Genomic DNA, 21,967 nt, shown 5'->3' on the forward strand with positions numbered 1-21,967 from the left:
TAAGGATTGATCTGAAAAGCAAGGAAAATCTACCTAGGTTATCAAACCATGTGCATTATTCCTTCTGTCACTTACTTTTCTCTTTCCTCTTCTACACCTCCCTATTAAAAAAAACCCAAACTCTGTTGATACTGCCATAGACAACATGCTGCAGTAACATGATTCCAACTCAAGAAGAGAGAAAAAACCTCAGATTTCCAAGAGGATGTAATTAAAAAATATTCACACAATTACATAATAATTAAATAAAATAATATTAATACAAACTATTACATAAATGGTTACAACTCATTCTTAATTTTCATTACTTTCCAAAGAATATGGGTTAATAGTGGAATAGCATTTTTTTAAATTAAAATTTCAAATCATGCTATGTTTTGCACTTCCCTGTATGCCTATTTTTTATAGGGCCTAATCCATGAAGGGCTGTGCCTGCCTTGAGGTGATAGGCAGGTAGGCAGGGGTGCTCTCTTTGCCTCTGTCTGTGATACCTATGCCAGTCCCTCTTTCCCTCCCTATTAGCTCAGAAACAATGTTCCAGGATTGCAGCTTTGCAAAGTCACCTTCAAATGCTGTATTTCAGGCTGAAGAGCTACAGATCACAAAGAGCAGCTATACTACAGCCTGTTTAGCTCAACATAATGCTTGCATCCCAGACTGGGTTATTATTTTTATTTTTTTAATTATTGCCCTTGCTATACTTTTAATCTCCTGACAGGTGCTACATAAATTAAATTAAATTATATTGTATTGCATGTGACTGACTTACAAAAGTCAAAACTTAACGGTTGCAATGACTTCCAGGCCTCTATGGCTGCTCCCAGTTTCTGTCCTTAGAGTAAGGAGAAGAGAATGATACACAGGGTCATAATGGTATCATTGCAAGCACATTTGTCAGTGTGTCCAAGGCCTCACCTTTACATGCTATGCTGCAGGTAGTAGTGGTACAGAACCTACCTATTGTATGGCACAGCTTCCAGGAGGTCATGTTTGACAGCTTGAAATTGTCACACCTCCAGCTGTTCTGGTGCCCAGGAGATGTCACCCACACCTACACTGAACTGAGAAAAAAAAAGAAAAAAGAAGAAGAAGACGAAAAAAGTGCAGTCCAGTGAAGTTATTTAGGTGTTAAGAACTTGAGGAGAGAGACAGTAATAAAGAAAGATCAACTGCTTCACAGCAATCCTTGAGACTGAAACATTAATGAAAATAGAGCAAGCGTGCTTACCATACCTGATCAAGTGAGAGAGGTATACAGACATTGTCCCCTCTAATGAAGAAGAATCATGTAATGATTGCAGGTACTCCAAGTAAGGACACAAATTGTAGGAGCAATCTAAGTCTTATACATCAGACAACTGCATGATTGAGACAGAAGGGAAAAAAACATAAGTGCACAGATATGAAAGAAGAAATCATGTATTAAGTGTAGCTGGGTAGAGAGAAAGAGGCAGCAACACTCCACCTGCATGATCTTTTAATCATGCAAAACCAACTTGAGTTTTTTTCCAGCACATGCAAGGTCTACAGTGCAAACATTCAAGTACCAACTAGGGGGCTCAGAAGAAACAAAAACATAGTAGCTGGAAAAATTCCTTGAGTGCACTGACAGACTAGAGTCAACAAATGTACACACACACACAATTTCCTCCTCCCAAAGCCCCAGTAGCTATTGGTACCAAGTATCAAAATTACTAGGGCTTAAAACTAACAGTAGATCAGCTCCAGATTTAGATTCTGCCCAGAATGGAACTCTCTAGCTTCTGGAGCTTCATCACAGAGCTTCTGAGAGAGAGAGCAGAAAGGCCATTTTGTAGCACACTGCAGAGCTCTACCTCCACCACAATGGTGAGGTCTGGTTTTCTTTCAAGAACAAAACCAACATACATGCAAACAAAGCAGGCAATGGCTCATATGACTCTTCATTTTTTAAGCCCACAGTAAAGAGATAACCAGGATATCAAGGATAGATCAGGGCAGAAATGGAGAAGCGGAGCCAAATGCAAAAGAAGGGTAGGAAAATGAGTAAAGTGGTATCATAAACTATCTTTCATTTTTTCCACAATAGGTTCATTTCATCCTCTCTATCCTCCTCTCATACACACACACCAGGTAGCAACAGAACCCTATGAAAAATAGAGAATTTTTATTTCTACCCCACTATCACGCAGTTCTGTTTCCTAGGGGACAAAAACAATCTCCATGAGGGATTTTTCCATCCGTGAAATGGGTTTGGAAAGAAATGGTGTCACAAAAGCAGCTGTTTGAAAGACTGTGTCCCCTTGTGAGGATCAGCCTATATTATCAGATTTTTATTTTGTAACAGCCCCAAACAGTAAAATATAGAAAATTAAATGTATCTTTGTGTATTTTTTCTAATATTGCTCATACTGTTCAAAGTATATTTACCTGCTCCACACATCTTGGCAAAATGTGCTAGGATGTACAGCTTCAGCATCTTTTCCTGCTGTTATGACTATTAAACAAATGTGTTTGCAAATTTCTTTCATTGCTGCTTTACTTAAAAAAAAAAAAACCACAAGTGTTCTATTGTGTGATAAAATTAGTTTAGGAGCATAACTTCAGCCAGATACAAAGTTTACAAAGCTCTGAGGGGTCTAGACTCCTGCAATTTTAGTGATACAATTAACTTACAGCTCTCCGTGGTTCATGAGCAAGTGGGATTGCCTTCAGAGTCCTTCTGAGGAACAACTGCCCCTGAGCAGTAAAACACATTGCTCTGCTTGGGCTCCAGTTGGCAAGCAGATTGCTCACATAAGAATGACTTCAGAGACCTTTCACTTTCCATTCATGTGCATGCAACTTCATTCACACAAATTACCTAAAAATAACTTATTTGTTGGCATTTTCCTACTTTCCAACAGGCAGAAGGATATACATTTATACTGAACTAGAATGAATGCAGCTAATTCACAGAATCACAGAATGTTAGGGGCTGGAAGGGACCTCAAGAGATCATCCAGTCCAACCCCCCTGCTAAAGCAGGATCATCTATATCAGGTCACACAGGAAGTCATCCTGGTGGGTCTTGAATATCTCCAGAGAGAGAAAGAGACTCCACAAACACCCTGGGCAGCCTGTTCCGGTGTTCTGTCACCCCCACAGTGAAATAATCCTTCCTCCTGTTTCCATGGAACTTCCTATGCCTCACCTTCCACCCACTGCCCCTTGTCCTGTCATTGGACATCACTGAGAAGAGGCTGGCTCCATCCTCTTGACACTCACCCTTTACATATTTATAAACATGAATGTGGTCACCTCTCAGTCTCCTCTTCTCCATCAATAAATTTGGGGTTGTGAAGCATATTTCAGTGCTCATGTGCAAAATTATTACTAGACATACCACAAGTTTTTTAGATATTAATGGAGATAATCTTTAAAGAGTTTAATATCAAAAGGTGTGTTTTTTGAGGAACATTTCTGAAAGAAATTATTTGCTTTTGCATTGTTAGGGTGATTTGTAAATTATTGTTAATAGGATGAGATCTGAAGATTATTTTTTGGAGATATTTTTAAATAAGAAAATTATCCTCTTATAGCAGATTAGTCTTAGTTCTTTGAAAGTTACTTAGATGTTAATTTAAAATGCTGGCTTGCCTATTTTGGGACAAGATGAGCATGTTTTAAATGCTGATTTACAACATTTTAGGCATAAATATAAGAAAATGGTCTTGGACTGTATTTAACAAAGTCCAAGCCTTCAGCAGTTAATTGCTCATAAGAAAGTTTAAAAAGGAAAACATTAGATAATACTTTCTGACCAGAGAAAGACAATACTCCAGCAATTCACACAGGAAAAAATTACTTTTGAAAATTCTCAGATGGAAACCAATTTTGACATGACATCTGATGGAACGGAGTTTCTAATTAAAAGTCTTCCAAATGAATGCCAGAGTCAACTAATTATTTCATCAGCCGATTAGGGGAACCAGCGATTTCACAGTGAGATTACAAAATCAATGAAGGGGGGACTAAAACATTTTGATTTAAAGTGTCTCTAGTGTTAATTGAAGGGCACCTCTGTCACTGGCTGCATATCGTTAAGCAGCCCTTCTTAGTTCCCTTTACTCACTGTAGCTGTGAAATACAGCCACAGGTAGACTTCTCTGAATTAATGGAGACTCTCAACTGGCTGTGTTCTTCTCCTCTTGGGCTCAGACATTCCTCTCCTATTAACTGAGCATGTTAAAGTCCAGGATTCTTTTTTTTTAAGCTCATTTATTAGAGCAAAACAGAAAAAGAAGGATTTTTTTCCAAGTTAAATATTGACAGAAAACCCACCTTTTTCCCTGAATGCTCTCAGGAGAGAGCACAAGGAGCTGAACCCCCAGAAAGCAGATAGAGTATGTTACTTACTTTGGACTGAGACTTTGCCTATTACCATTGCAACAAGGCACAATAAAGTCTTATTCACCCAATAAGACTTGCCTGTGCATAGAGTAATTCTCTATGCACAGGCAAACCTCTGATACATAGTATCATGGTCCTAACATACATTTCCCTGCTGGCTCCTCTCCCTGGTCTACCAGCTTCTGATTGCTTGAATACTTATTACAGTAAATCAAGTTACTGAAGCAGGAAATCAGAAGGCATGCAAAAAATTTATAGTAGTTTTAGTCTCCACCACCTTAAAATGTGCAGCCCAAACAAACATCTACCTGATCTATCACAGCATTTTATTTATCTGAGTGAAGGAGCCTATTGCAAAAGCACTCGGGTCCTGGTAAGTGACAGCGTGCAGTTATGTGATCACCATGGATTAATCAGTGGTATATATAGATTCTTCATTAGAATGCTGATATTTGAACTAATGTCTAGGCTATTCCAGGAATTTTGTGACCTTCCTTTCCAATGTTCCAACAGCAGCTCCCAACTACAGGTAGAATTTTTGTATGTCTACTTACATCTGGGGCATGTGCAGTAGGGCTGGTGGATATAGCCACCATCTTCATCTATACTGATGCACAAAAATGATCAAGATCAAGTTAGAGTACTAATACCTGAAAATATAGTATCTCCTTGTGAATGACACCTTTGAGCACATGTCCCATATTACCTCACTTGGAATATGAGACTTGTTCTCATCCAGTCCTGATAATATGAATCCAAGGTAAATTCACTGAAGCAGAGTTTGAGATAGGTACACAGACCAGAACACCAAAAAAAAGAGTGGGGAAACATAACTGGAAAAATTGATTGCTAAAAATAAATAAATAAACAGTTGCAAATTTCTATCATACAGCTTCAGTTACAAATCAATTTTTATTTCAGCTAATCTTATTTTCCATTAATAAAAGTATTTTCATTAATGACAAGCTAATTTTGGGAATGCATTCTATACAGAAAAGATACTTCTTCATGTTGAAAAAACAAGTACAACCACAAAGAGCATTGCAAGCCTGTAACTGGCACAGAGCGTATGTGAATGAATGAGCATTGCTACATCATTGTAGTCTTAGAGAACATTTGCATTCACACTTTTGTGTGTGTGCCAGGACATCAGGAAATGGTACAAAACCCAAGTGGTTACTATGATATATCATCGTTTGTTCTGAGGGGCAATCTGGAAACCAGTGGGAGTCTGCATTGCTCCATGCCTCCTACATCAAACAAGTGGTTTAAGTGGGGTTTGTCTTGGGGACTTCAAACATATAAAATGTAAGTGATGTCATCATTCTGTCTTTATAGGCAAGAGAGAGAGAAAAAGCATCTCCAGGCATTGACTCATCTATCTTTTGTGTCTGGAAAGGATAAATGGACTCCTAGAGTGGTTTGTCTCTCTTCATTGACTAGACAGTGTCTAGACCAGCAAGTTACACTAAATTAATCTCTATATCATAAAGGCAGGGTATGTGATTCTCACTGATGTTACATGTTAGCTCATCCTGAATCAATGGCAAAAAATCCATTGAAACTGAGCAATAAAAGGAATAACATTTGAGTTTTGAGGAACAAAGTTTTAATGCAGAAGTGTGCCCATTTTGAAAAATGTATGTTCCCATTTCCCTATCACAAAACTCTCTAGCCACTCAAGAAAACATCAGGATATAATGCTTAAGAGAAAGACCTTCACTTTTAGCTTATGGACAAATGGCAGATACAGATACAGACACTTTTTCAGGTGTATGCCAGTGGTAGGGGCTGACTGATGCACTCATGGTTGCCCCACAGTTTACTGCAGGTTTAGAGAACAAACCCTCAGTAAAAGTACAGAGGGATTTTTTAAAGTGAATTTTAAAGTCTGCCCTTTCAAAATTGTTCATCTTCGTTTGTAGAATGGCTACAAAGCTCATGACTCACACTCTAAATCTGGTGCATCATTTTTCCTGCTAGTGCAGTATTTAATAACATTTTTAGTATTGACATGGGCAAGTTGTTTGTGCTTTATTTTTATCAAAGAGAAGAATAAACTGTGAATGATTTAAAAATAATTCCTTTATGAGTAAGACTTCCTACATGTTAAATAATGAAATAGCTAGGTACCCCATATTACAGAGAGGAAACAGTAACAAAGTTTCATTGACTTATACTTGGCTGCATCAACACATAGATTGGTGGTTTTCAAATGCCATTCTTGGGACGCCTGGCAGGTCCATGAACCTCTTTCAGAAGATCCATATGTTCTCTGTACATCATTCCATAAGTCTGATGGAAATATATCGACAGCTGTAAATCAAACTCCACCACATTACAGTATCACAGTATCACAGTATAACTAAGGTTGGAAGAGACCCCAAGGATCATGAAGTCCAACCTGTCTTGATAGACCTCATGACTAGACCATGGCACCAAGTGCCATTAGACAGTGCTGTACCAGCACTGGCACGAAGTCTAAATAATTATAATGACCTTCCGGCCACTATCTTAATGATTGTAATGTTGGGCACTGAGTACATTCCACTATTTGCTGTGCTGCAGGAAATAGCAGTACACAAGCCACACTGTATTTTTACTACAAAGTCACCAATACTGACACTGATTAACAAAAATTAAATGGGTGCAGACATTTGTGGAAATGTATTTACCTCTTTCCACAAATAGATGCTTTCTATTTCAGGGCTGGGCTGGTGTAGTTTTCTGCTACCTACCTGCTCAGTAAAAGAAAATATATATTAAAAGTATGTATCAATTCAAAGAAATTATCACCAGAGTACTGAACACTAAGAAATCCAAATCCATCAAACAGAATCTGAGCCATGGCATACATGGTTACTGTGGTATCCGCTGTCCTGGAGGGTCAAATCCCAAAACATGTCCTAACTCAGACAATAGGTTAAGCACCTGTGAATGTGCAAACCTGGACAGTTCCTGGGGTCCAGCTGGTCAAGATGAACATGCAGCTGTAAACTGTGTCTGCTCCTGGCCATGTTTGGATATGCCCCATTCTATAGTAGACATTCTATAGTTTCAGGTTTCTGTTACCAAAGGGCATTAATTGTCTTGGGGCAGTATTTAAACCAGCTGAGAAGGTAGGCTACTTGCCTTGTTCTCACCCAGACAGCAACAAGAGCCAATTGCTGCCAGAGTGGCAGCTGAAAAGCTTGTCCTAACAGGCAATAACGACACCCAGGCCTTGCACCTGGACCAAGGCAGAAAGGGAAAAGCTCCAAGAGAACTGAATCCCAGAAGAGCCATGGAAGACTACAGCTTGGTGACCAAACACACAAGAAAGAGAGAGGCTCCCTAGACCTCTCCAAGCCAAGGGCCACTAGAATTATAGTCATAACATCTGGGAAGATACTGGACAGAGGAACAAGTTGTGAGTCCCCGGCTACTCTGCTGCAGAATCCTGTTTCTGGGAAACCACAGATCACAGCACCTTTATTTCCAATTTGAATCACTGTATTGGAAACTCTTAGATCTGTGCTTAAATCGTTTAACTGTCCTCATATATGAAAGGTATCACTCACAACTGAATAACAGAACCTGTAAATACACTTTGTAAATAAGTTACATCGGTGTTTGAAGATACCACTGTGCAAAATATTGAATCATAAAATGTATTAAAATATACATTTTATTACATCCACAGAAAACCTTCCCATCACTCTCCAGTATTGACGGTCTCTTCAGTATCTTTACAGCAGTGCTGCACATATTCTTTTCAATTCTGTTTTGCTCAGATGAAGCTTGAAAACAATTTCAAATAAGAATCAAATTATTTCTGTACCAATGCTCAGCTGTTGGTAAAGTGTTTAGAAGATTTTTTTTCACTCTACATATATTTTTAAACACAGTTACATAGCTTCCCTTCTAATTTCACTGAGCTTAAGGCCAGAAGGGGATCTCTGATCATCTTGTATTGCTTGTTACATGTATATGGTCAATATATTATACCTACTTCCTCCTCCATTACACATAGCACTTTGTGTATTTGATTGTGTATTTTATGTACTCCAGAAAAGCAGTTACTCTTTATTTGGGATAAACAAACAAACAAACAAAAACCTTCAGCAGTTTTTATTGGTTTGTTTTTGTGGGTTAATTTCTTAATTCTTAAGCATTATCATCACTAATTCTCTTTTAATGTCTCCTTTTCTGAACAGAAGCCAAGGACCAGCTCTTAGCTATGCTCTTTCTTTGTGGACACTGAATAACCTTTTGATCCACAGAGTCCACTTGGTGATACTTAATCAAATTATTTCAGTTTTAGTTATAAACTAAGCAAATTCAAGTGTCCAGCCCTTTCCTTCTCCTGCTTTGGCTCCCTGACAGTGCAAAGTCTAGACAAGCAACCAAAGCAACTGTTCTGGTCACTTTTTGTCCCTCAGCTGCCTTCTCTTTTCTGTCGACATGGTATTTGGACAGCTGGATGTTGAATGAGTCTGAAAATATCTTGGTGCAGAAGAAAGGGAAGAATCAAAGGAGGAAACAGTACAAAGACTACAGGTCCAGACCTGTAGTAGAGTAGACTTGTCTTTTTCAGCCAATGTTTTGGTTTATACCAACTTCATGTCTCGTGCAGCATTGAGATAAAGCAGTCTGGTCAGCTCATTGTTCATTATTTCTCCATATTTCTCATCTCAGATTTTTCAAAATCCCTCCTCAAGTATAGGCTCAGGAGATGAATGTAGTGTCACTCCTGCTAATGCCTCCTGCCAAAGTAAGAACACCTGCTTCCTGCTATTCATTATTCTCCTCCTTATGTGGCCAAGGCTCTCATTCACCTTTTCCACAGCACTGGGCAAGGAATCAGATTGAATTGTGTGGTGGTGAGAGAAGTTCAGTTCTCCCCACACACACACACACAAACCACAGCTAACTCAGTTGGAGAAGCAAAAATGGAAAAGAGCTGTATTTTACAAGCAGGATGAAATGCAATGAACATATACACAATATACAGTATTGACAGTATATACAAAAATACACAGGAAAGAACATAACGCAGAAAACCTGCCCCTCTCCTCGATAGAGGAGGGTCTCCCTCCAGAACCCCCTTTTCCCCCTTCCTCTTTTTTTTCCCAAAAAGGGTTAGAGAGAAAAGTAATTATTAAGGAAGAATTCTGTTAGTTCAAAGTGTATGCTAAGGAAAAAAAAAGAATTAGTTTCTTATCTCATTAGTCCAAGGTCAGTGCCAAGCACAGAAAGAAAGAGAAACAGCTGTCCAGGCTGACTGAAACAGACTGAGCTAAAACAGACTAACAACTTAAAGCTACCTTCCCACTGATCTACCAATGAAATTCGTTTAGAATTATCTTTGTTTTCCTGTTTACACAAAAACATTCAGCTAGAGTGTTTCAGTAGCTGACCTTCCTTAAAGGCACAGCCTAAAAGTGTCACAAATTGCTTCACCATTATAATGCTTAAACCATTTTCAATACTGTCTTCCTAGATGTGGTCCCCTCTATTGAATAGAATAGAATAGAATAGAATAGAATAGAATAGAATAGAATAGAATAGAATAGAATAGAATAGAATAGAATAAACCAGGTTGGAAGAGACTTTCAAGATCATCATGTCCAACCTATCATCCAACACTACCCAATCAACTAAACCATGGAACCAAGCATCCTGTCAAGCCTCGCCCTGAACACCCCCAGTGACAGCGACCCCACCACCTCCTCAGGCAGCCCATTCCAGTGGGCAATCACTCTCTCTGTGTAAAACTTCCTCCTAACCTCCAGCCTAAACCTCCCCTGATGCAGCCTGAGACTGTGCCCTCTTGTTCTGGTACTGGTTGCCTGGGAGAAGAGACCCTAAACTTCTTAGAAAACATGCCTGTTTCTCCTATAAAGGGAAATGCATGCTTGTGTGCATGTATAAAAATTGGTCTCCTTCTCACAGTTGTTAATATATCGGGAACAGGGAATTACTTCTTGCCTGAATATACATTTTTTTGAATATATCATCTTGCTTTTAATCATTTTCATCTTATAATGAAGGCAGAAATGGAAAATTAAGTGTCAAAGAAAGTTGTTTTTCTTTTGTGGAGAAATCATTGCATCATATGTGAATAACAAAAATATTTGCTTCCTCTCACATTTTTCTTGGCTTTCCCCCTTCTCCTGTTTGAAAATTGTTGCTCATGCATTTGAATAACGAATTTTCCCTACTGCATGCAGAAAGCAGTCTGTGGATAATATATTCACAGCAAATATTCATACCATCCTTGAAAATGTACATACTGCATTGTTGGAAAAGCAGAGCATAATTTTTGTAGACAGACTTGGGAAGAAATTGCTAGGAAGGTTTGCAAACTAGCACAGCACTGCCACAACTGCCTGAATGTGGATAAAAGATAGTGCCCCATATCTTTTCAGGTTGATCAGGCATTGCAAAATGCTGATGAAGTGCCTGCTTTTTGCAATAAGTGAAAAGAAACAAAAAGAGCAGCTTTATATTGTATAATCGATCATAACTGTACCTCTTGTGACTAATGTTTTAATATCTTTAAATTAAGAGAATTCTTTTCCCCTAGAGCTTATAGCTCAACTCTCGTTTTGGTTTTGGTTTTTTTTTCCCCCCTACTCTATTAAAACTGCAATCTCTTAATTGTCTGGCTTACCAATTATTAGTTGGGTCTACAGGACTCCTTCTAACTAAATATTCTCTGACTGAAGGTGCTTTTGGTGGTCTTCATTTCTCTACATATTTTAAAAGGCAAATTTCTGCCCCAAAATTCTGTAAAGCAATCTGGTAGAAATCATTGAAAGTAACATTTGTATGGAAATTTCCATCTCAGGAAGGCAATCAAGTGTTATGAATAATTTATACAAAATGTTTCTGGAGCTACCTGCAACCTTATATACCTGAAAGGAGGTTGTAGCAAGGTGGGTGCTGGTCTCTTCTTCCTAGTAATAAGAGATAGGACAAAAAGAAATGTCCTCAAGTTGCACCAGAGGAGAGTTGGACTGGATATTAGAAGAAATGTCTTCACTAAAAGTGATCAAACTCTAATAGGCTCCCCAGGGAGGTAGTTGAATCCCCATATCTGGAGGTGTTTAAAAGATGCATAAACATGATGCTAAGGAACATGTTTTAGCAGTAGACATGGTAGAGTTAGATAATGGTTGGACTTGGTAATCTTAAAGGTCTTTTCCAACTGAAGTGATTCTACAATTCTATATTTTGACAGAAACTGTAAACAAAACCTGAGCGGGAACATTCAAGCAAAGGACAAAAGTTGTCCAAACAAAAAAATTCTGCCACTGTACCGTTTCTTCTGTTCAAATCCTAGTGCACAAGTGTCCATGCGAATAGAAATGGCTTTTCTTGGAACCAGTCTGTGGCTATGCACCCAAAATCCCTCCCCATGCCCTCTCTCCACCTCCTGCGAAGATGGGATTGGGGGAAACAGAGAGGCTGAGATGAAGGGAGCCAGAGGAGAGAGGCTTATGGATCTCTGGATTTCACATGGGTCCTTCACCCAAGCCATACATCCTGCCAGGCACAGACCCTGCACAGGGTCAAGTCTGGGAAAGTTTTGGGATTGTTTTGGGTATGTTAAAGCAGAGAACTGATGGTTATCAGTTATAGCCTTTGTCTGGTGGTCCAGTAGGCATGAAGTCTTGGGTGACAAGTTGGACTTGATGATCTTTGAGGTCTTTTCCAACCTTGTTGATTCTATGGTGACAATTCCGACAAAAATTAGCTGGCTCAGTAAGAGAGGTGAACCGCAAAGAGCACGAAGCTCTTCTCTCTTGGGTTTTTGCCCACCACACACACATGGATTATAAGCAGCAGCAGTTTCAGGAGGATTTTCCAGGCAAAAGAGGAATTTCCACAATCGGCCAGCAGCATTGTGAATAACTGATATATTTGTAAAGTCTCTGGGAAATTCTTGCCTTTTGTTAGTGGGGCAATTTACTGCTTTTGGATCTATCTTTTCCAAATACTGTTTCTCAAACTATTTGCAACCATTCCTATATTGCGAAGATATTCTCAACTGAATATCAAGCCTTTATAATCTTTGATAACTTTTGTATATAGTTATGTGGGTGGTGGAGACAAAGTAATAAATCATCTGTATTTTTATTAATTTCTCACCCTATCCCTCTTTATTCACATAACACAGTCACAGAACCATCTTCTCATTTATTCTAAGCTATCTCTTCTGTTCTGCAGTGAGAGGTGTTAGCCAGGAGATGTACACAGAATTATCAAAGGCTTCTTCCTGGTAAGAAAACTATTTCCCTCCTTAGGGCTATGAAGAAATTTTACTTGTGCTACATTTAAGACAAAAAATAGATGAGCAACATTGATCCACAACATGGTAATTTTGCACTGGCTTCTATTAACGTAATGAGAGAGGATTTAGAGAGAAATGTATTAGGCAACTTGATAATAAGCAAGGGAAAAGGCATATATCTTTCTGATCTAAAGAATAATCTGCTTTAATAAAAGATATTCCTCTCTTCAAATCTTGCTTATTTCCTTTTATTTTCCAAAAACTCTAGCATCCTATCCACATATGGAAGCAATTTCCACTCAAAAGCAAGGGTGAAATCTCCAATGGACCTAATAAAGTTTTGTATTTATACGCTGTTGAAGCCAAGTTTCTCAGGGATTAACATTTTGTGGTCCATCAGTTTAAGAGAGGCAATGACTGTCCTGTTGTGGTGGAAAGACTTCCAAAGGCTTTGCAGTATTCTGTAAAAGTAGCTTCACTTTCCTCCTTCTCACACAATGTCAGGAGACATGGCAAAAAATCAGGCTGAGTTATTTTCAACTGAATCATAGCTATAGCCTAACTTGAAATTAAGAAATAATTGCAAGATAGTTGTATACTAAATGGAGCAAATAATGAATAGCCTTAAGAAATTTATCTGTGCAGAGTGGGGCACGCCCTCTCCATTAACCATCATTATATGAAAGCAAATCCTCATAATGCTTTAATTATAGCCATGCAGTTTCATAACATCATGAAAAATAAGCCTTCTTCTAGGTGAACCAACTGCGTCAGTCTCCCAGACTGCATATACATCAATACCCTGTCTGATGCCTCCTGGCATGCTCAGCACTTTGTAGCCTGGGAGACACATTACCATATTTTGACACAATTCTGCTCATTTGGGAGATGAGACAAGATGAGTAATTAACTTCCAAAAGAGGAAACTTAGACTAGAGATTAATTACTAGGAGTACTGAAAAGTAGTGTTCTATTTGCCACTATAAGGAATACTTTGAAAATCAGGATGTTAGACCAATAATGTCTTTGACTTGGTTTACATGGATAACTGCAATCATTGTACATATATATTAGATTTATATACTACACATAAATCCAACCTACTGTAAGCTATAACTTGCATCTCAGGCTATAGATCTCCTTAAGACAACCATTGCATTGAAATAACAGATCAGATGTCATTACAGCACTTCATGAAAAACATTCTCATTTTCACATATTTATATATATATAGACACATATATATGTAAGATTGTTATTTTTTACTTTGATCATAGAAAAATAAATGTAAATGGCCTTCTTCAAAGCCACAATGAGCTACTAGGTGCTAAACAGAGCACCTGCAAAAAAAAATGTGGTTGCTTTTATGGTTATAAACAAATAAATAAGGCAAATATGATATTAATAACCTCACTCATAGGTTCAGTGTATGGCTTGAATACATATTTACAATGCAAATGTACAGTATTTAGGCAATATTTATCAGTTTAAACAATTTTAAGCAAACTGGGAAAATAACTGGGAAAGAGAATCCCCAGCACAACACGGCGCTCGACCGCTGGGGGAGACTCAGCAACAACCGTTAACAAGGAGGCAATAAACTACTCACAATGGATTCCACCCAAATAGAAGGCTGCTGCTGCTGTATGTTAGCTGGTAAGGCTTTTGAGGCACTCTCATGCACGTGGCACAGCAAGAGACTGGTGCTGGTTGCTGTGTCTCTCAATGGCTGGCCTGGGCATGACGGTGCGCAGCTCTTGAAGCTTATTCCCAAGATCTGCATACTCTCCTGGGATTTTGCAAAGCAGGCGCCTGTGCGGGTAGTGGCTTATCGCTGCAAGGGGACAGTTCCTGGGGTCTTGGGCCAATAGGGCAAATGAAGCAAGCAAACAGTTACCCAATGAAATGGGATTCTGCCAGGCCATGACTGTAAAAGGCAAAGACATAAGGCCTGGTCTAGAAGAAGCATGACCAGTGCATGTGCTCTGTAACCATAATGGGAGAACATATTCTTTTGTTTACCAGATGTTTTGGTGCCTGTTCTTTTGCCCTTTCCCCGCATTTCCCTGGACTCCTGCAGGAGCACGGGGGAGAAGGGGATCATGTCTGGACATACCAGGACTTGTTTTGGGTTTGTGCTGGGCCTGTTTGGCCCTACCACCACAGTTGCATAGACAGAAATGAAAACCTGAGTGTCAATTAAGAAGCTCCAAAATAGAATACGAAAGACACCAGTTCTCTAAAATCTGTCCAGAATTTGCAACCAGCATGTAATCACAGATTTTATGATAAGAAAAGAAACTTCACATATTACAAAAGAGGGAATAAGGATGAAAATATATTAACTGCAAAATAAAAAAGAAGCAGCTAGAGGGAGTAATTAGTCAGCCTTCATAAGGATGACTCCCACAGAACTAATAAGTTCCTGTCTGGTACAAATAAATACAAATAAATACAAATATATAGAGCATTCCTAAATTTTGTCTGAAGGCCTGTTTATGTGCTCAGCTTCTGCCTTTTATTGTGTTCATTACAGAAGGATCAAAATCCATGGAAGATTTCCCTTTAATGCAGCTTACATGTTATTAAACAACTTGCTAACTGTTGCCATAGGGTAAATAATACTGGCAAATTACAGCTAGAAGCCAATGAAAGGGGAAGCTTCACGGGAGGCTGTATAATACTGAACATTGCAATATATGCAGAAAGCATTCAACTATTTCTGCAGCACTTATGAAACTAAGTCACACTTTTCAAATGACTTATATGATAAGGAATGCTCTAGTAACTTGTATGCTTGAACAAGTTTGGAATTATGGCCTCCTGCATGCTCAGAACCAAATAATGTCAGTGACAGAGACAGATGTGGGTTTAATTCTGGCATAACTCATTCTGAAGTTATGAACAGAATAGACATTTTCATAGGGAGATTCATTTCAGGGGCAGGGAACACAAGAACAAACAAACCAACCAACCTATAATGCAAATAACACATGAATCATATTACTATCAATGCATACAAATCCTTCCACAAGCTTGAGAAGGGTTAATAATTATTGTATGTATGCAAGTCTTTCAATTAGTTTGACATTTTAACTGAAGAGTTTGAATTTCTCAATGACATAGAGCCAAAACTTCAGGGGCTGAATACAAGTGTATCCCCATGTCCCATACATATACTCTGCTGTAATTCCTCAATACTCTGTCACTCTGTGTGACAGTTATGTATTTACTTACTAATGGTATGTGATTTATTGGGAGTGCATGACTGTCATTTTTTCATGCTTGCAATGGTTTCATTGCTGCTGTAGTGACAAACATATTCTTCAGTTGCTATTGAAATTTCTGCTATTGCAAATTCTCCCTTCTTCACTAAGTTATATACTTGGAGATAGGGGCTTTTGCCATCCTTGTAAGTGCCAAAGTCTGTTTGGCCCCATATATGTAGATTCAGATCTTTAAAGAAATGAAAGTATCACAAAAATGTTTTCTAAAAGGAGTCTAAGCCAGGGGAAAGTGCCACAAACCTTGCCTCTCTCTGCTCCATTGCAAAGTTTTTCTATAGAACCCGATCTAGCATAAAGCAGCTTGAAGTTGCACCTTATTGAAGACTGACTGTATCAACCTCTGCTATGAATGCTGCAGCCCTTACAATAAAGCTCCGTAGCTCCCTTTGGTCAATAACATCCTGACACATGATCTTGGCACTCGGGTATGACGGATTGCAAATGAGAACAGCTAAAAGAGATGAATCCTAAAACACTTAGCAGTAAACAGTAATTTTCCAGGTTAAGATAGTGATAAAATGGACTTTTGATTTAATTTCAGATTTTTGTGCCAGAGGAAACTGAAACTGACACAGGTTTCTGAAAACAACCCTCTCTAAAGTTGTTTTGAATGTGACCTTAAAGGAAATTTCCTGTGATTATTTCTTCTCCTTCATGGTGCATTAAATAAAAAACAAAATAATCTCTGAAGAACAGGAATATTTCCAGGGGAAAAAAAAAAGGTTTTCATTATAATGGAATCCAGTTGCAAATGTTCCTTGCCAATAACAGATGAAGTCTGGATCTGCCTGCAGAATACATGTAAGGAAGAAGACATTCTGGAACATTCACAATCTACCAATATTCTTCATGAGTATAATGTTTTTCCCACTTCATATCAATCATAAGCACAGTGGCAAGTTTGAATGGCCTATGAGGAATCATTTTGACTAGAGCTGGGCTAGAGTTTTCCCATGTCCGAAGATTCAATATTGAAAAAAACACCTCAGCTGTCTTCAGTTTTGCAGGATGTTTATGTGAATAAACAGCATGACAAAGTGAGATATAAGTTCAAGATAGACATGATTCCTGCCAACAGGATTGCAAGGGCTGCTTACAGTGATATAGCTAAACAGAAAGAAGTTAGAAATATTTTCATCAGTTGCCTATCAAGACCTAGGAACTGGTGTAAGTCTGATAGGACTGCTGTCATAACTGTTATGCTTGGGGAATTTAATGACAGTTTAGTGCCTATGAATGATTAGTGTACAAAAAATAATTTGGACTGCTGTTCACTATCACTTGGTTCTGATGAGATAAAATACTGACAAGAATATGAACTGTGATTAGATTTCTAGTAAAAATGGAATGGAGACTGAAAGTTGTCATGATGGGACGAGATGGTTTCCAGTAGCAGGAGCCGGACAAATGAGACATCCTTTTCTGCTACGACAGTCCCTCTGCTCTCTCCAAACATCTGACAAGAAACAAATAGAAACCTCAGGGTGGCCTCACCAGAAAACAAGGAATGGAATCAATATACAAAATTTGCTAAAAGTAGCAAATTTTTCTACAAGAACCATTTCTTTGGAGCTGAGCCTGAGTCCCTGAGGTATCTAGGAGCTTAGGGAGGTCTGTGGCTGTCATGCTAAACCACATTTATTTTCCTCTATTCTATCTTGATTCCCTGGGTTGCCAGAGCGTGTCCCACTGAGGGGTAGGAATAGCAAAACTTGAATTGAATTGTGTATTTAGCAGGTTGCCAAGGTAGGGAGTAGTGTGTTACTCATAGGGGGCTATGTTTTCTGAGACACACATATTGAGTCTTGTATGTATTTTTCCTCTTTGTCTGTCCCCTTAATGTATTTGAGTACATCATCTCCCTACAGGATTAGTACTGGTAACATTACCTCAATTCCCATATGTTTTTGCAAATGCTACTGGGGTTTTAAAAGCATCAATTTCTGTTTCAAAGGTAACTTAATCTTTCATATCTTTAGATATTAAAAAAAGTTCAAAGCTGTGGATGAATCCCATCCAGTCACAGCAGATTTTTTGTTTTCACTACAATTGAAAATGATAGGTGATTAACCTGGGACAAAAAATAACATAGCATGGATTCTCTGCAAATAAATAGAAATTCTTGCTCTTAAGTTCTGCATTAATCTGGGTTTCAATTTAAAGCAGGTGACAAGGACATATATGGAGTCCAGTGAGTCCTATAATAAGCCAAATATCTTCACAACAGTAAATGATGCCTCTCACAGAAGCAAACTTTTAACACAAATAAATATGATACCTAAAAACTCAGAGATCAAGTTTTTCAGCAAACCTTTTCAACTTCAGATACTTGGTCCACAGCGGTACTACTATTGTGAACAAAAGCCCAAGAGATGCCATAGGAGTGCCTTCTTCAGTTTTCAGTAAGATGTAAAGAAAAGGCAATTATGAAGGTCTGTACACTTTTTTACAAGAAGGTCAAGTAGTTGCTGTTCTGCCACCAACATGATGACGTGGTAGCATATTGACGTAATTTCTCACACTTGAGCAGCTGTCATACCAGCAGTGGAAAGCAAAATTCAGCTTATTTCTGCCAGTTAGCCTCTACTACATATTAACAGCTGGGAGCCTCAGGTCAGAGTTTCTTGGTGACTTGTTTACAAGATGAAGGAAAGGTTCATCTGCATAGTTAGCTCTTTTGTATGCCTACCTTACCTGCGTTATCTAAAACCACCTCAGAGTAATCTCAGGTATCCTCAAAGATTATTTCTGTTTTAATTTAAGCTTTATACAGAATCACAAAATGATAGGGGTTGGAAAGAACCTCTAGAGATCATCTACTCCACTCCCTCTGCCAGAGTAGAGCATGTCGCAGAGGATAGCAATCAGTCATGTTTTGAATTGCTCCAGACATGGAGACTCCATCACCTCTCTGGGCAGTCTGTTCCATCACTCTCAACATAAAGTTCCTCCTCATGTTTAGATGGAACTTTCTGTGTTCAAGTTTGTGCCCATTATCTCTTGTCCTGTCACTGGGCACCTCTGAAAAGACTGGCCCCATCCTCCTGACACACACCTTTTAAGTATTTATAAGCATTTACATGATCCCCCTGCTAGTTTTCTCTTCTGCAGGCTAAAAAGTCCCACGTCCCTCAGTCTTTCTTTATGAGAGAGTTGTTCTAGTCCCCTAATCATCTTCATAGCCCTTTGCTGCACCCTTTTAAGCAGTTCCTGATCCTTCTTGTTCTGGGGTGCCCAGAACTGGACACAGTATTCCAGATGAAGCCTCACCAGAGCAGAGTAGAGGGGAGGGTAACTTCCCTTGACCTGCTTGCTACACTCTTCTTTATCCACCCCAGGATGCTTTTTGCCTTCTTGGCCATAAGGGCACATTGCTGGCTCATGATTATCCTGTTGTCCACCAGAACTCCCAGGTCTTTTTCCACAGAACCACTTTCCAGCAGGTCAACCCCTAATCTGTACTTATACATGAGGTTATTCCTCCCTAGGTGCAATACCCTACACTTCCCTTTAACTTTACAGCCTGTCCAGGTCACACTGGATAGCAGCACAGCCTTCTGGTGTGCCAGCCATCCCTCCCAGTTCTGTATCATTAGCTAACTTGCTGAGGGTACGTTTTATCCCTTCATCCAGGTCATGGATGAATATACTGAACAGGACTGGACCCAGTACTGACTCCTGGGAAACACCAGTTTTTACAGACCTCCAAATAACTCTCTGCCACTGACCATAACCCTCTGAGCTCTATCTTTCAGTCAGCTTTCAATCCAACATTTCAGTGAAAATTTCCCATAGCCCTGATAATGTAATTTCCATGGTTTGGATGAATTTGTAACCTGATGAAAAAACACAGAGGCCATTTCTGTCTTCCTTTTTACCATCAACTGTGACCTAACTCTTCTTCTTGGGGGTTGGATTTTATTTGCTTGCTTTTTTTACTGTGAGTGGTCTTGCCCATCAACTTACCAGTGCAGTCAAGACTAAATAGCAGTGGAGAGGATAATCACTGGCTAGTGCTGATAGCTTCTTCTGAAAAGAAATCTGCTGTCAAGCAAGATAGACTCACACAACTGAGAGTGTCCCAAATCTGTTTGTACAGAGTTTTTTAAGGGTACAGCTACACTGACTATTGTGTATTTCATCATCTTGAATTATCTACAAGAGTATTTAAAATCTTGCTTCTGCCCATGAAGAGCTAGGATACTGGGGGGCAGTGCCATACCTGTTCTTTCTTGGGAATCACCATCTTAGCTGTGAAATTCCTGGAATTACAAGTGACAGGGATTGTTGTTGAGAGCAATCTGATAAGCACAAGACATGAACTGAGGTTCAATAGGTAGTAATGACATGAAAAAAATATGGCACTATTAAAGTCTCCGTAATGTTAGAAGAATATTCATCTTGGAAAATCAAAAATGGGAAGTCTGAGAAGTTAAGATAGACCACGAAGAACTTTTCATCCCTTGTGTATTTGCACTGTGGTGTAATTTTAATTAAATTATCATATTATATAGTTTCTTGTCTCATTCAATGAACAAGGAGTTACTCAATTTCTGTGCAACATTGATATTTATGGTATAGTCTCTGGTCTTACTCTCCACACAGTTTACTCTAGATTCACAAGAAAAAACATTAATTTCTGTGTAGGTGCCTCTTGTAGTTTAAATAGGCTGTTTAAAATGTATCACAGTTATCAGTAAATATTATGTTTGTGAGAGTAGTCAACATATCCATTCTACAGGTAGGTAAAGGAGCCATAAAGATTTAACACTCAAATGAGTCAATGTGTATGTTGATTTTTAGTGCCCAAATACGCCCTGCTTTATCTGAGTGTTTTATACTAATCCAGTCAAATCAAAGAGTCAGACTATTTTCTTTAGAATAGAATAGAATAGAATAGAATAGAATAGAATAGAATAGACCAGGTTGGAAGAGACCTTCAAGATCATCACGTCCAACCCATCAACCAATCCAACCCACCTAATCAACTAACCCATGGCACCAAGCACCCCATCAAGTCTCCTCCTGAAAACCTCCTATGACGGCGACTCCACCACCTCCCCAGGCAGCCCATTCCAATGGGCAATCATTCTCTCTGTACAGAACTTCTTCCTAACATCCAACCTAAACCTCCCCTGGCACAGCCTGAGACTGTGTCCTCTTGCATTGGAAACTTTAATTCTAATTCTTCATAGCTTGCAAACATTTCTTTTTGGAGTGTTAAAATTTCATTAGCAGTATTTTTAGTCTGTATAATTTTCCAGATAGAAGAACTGTGGGAATTAAAACCAGAACTGTTGTCAAATAGCTTCATGCTGACACCTGCATATATCATCAGCAAGGCTGGACACTTTGGATCTGCCTCATAGACCTGTGCCTGTTGAGGTAAGAGAATACCTTATAAGAACAGCATGTTATCTTTCTTTGCTGCATCTATATTAGAGGCAGCTGACAACTTCACCACAGGGGCTTTCCACATGTATTTGTTAATGGGAGCAGGTCAGTGCTTTTAGGAAAATATCTGAAGTGCATCATAAATATGGATGATTTTGTTTTGTGAAATTAGGCAGTATGAATCACCACATTCCATAGCCAAGGAACTGAAATGCAGAGAGATGGCTCTAAAGATCCCCTAATTATTGAAAGTGCCCTTTAAGCTTACAAGCCAAGTCTTAATTTTCCAAAGCACTTTTTTTTTTTTCATCTTTTATCTTTGTTTTCCATTCTTTCTAGGCACAAGAAATCCAACAGAAATCATAGAATTGTTAGGGTTGGAAGGAACCTCAAGGTTGCCTGGGAGAAGAGACCAACCCCCTCCTGGCTACAATCTCCTTTCAGGTATTTGTAGAAAGCAATAAGGTCTCCCCTGAGCCTCCTCTTCTCCAGGCTAAACCCCATCTCCCTCAGACTTCCCTCACAGGGCTTGTGCTTGAGACCTGTCACCAGCCTCATTGCCCTTCTCTGGACACATTCAAATGTCTCCACATCCTTCCTAAACTGAGGGGCCCAGAACTGAACACAGTACTCAAGG

Source organism: Dryobates pubescens, chromosome 6, assembly GCF_014839835.1.
Source record: "Dryobates pubescens isolate bDryPub1 chromosome 6, bDryPub1.pri, whole genome shotgun sequence".
NCBI classification, from domain to species: domain Eukaryota; kingdom Metazoa; phylum Chordata; class Aves; order Piciformes; family Picidae; genus Dryobates; species Dryobates pubescens.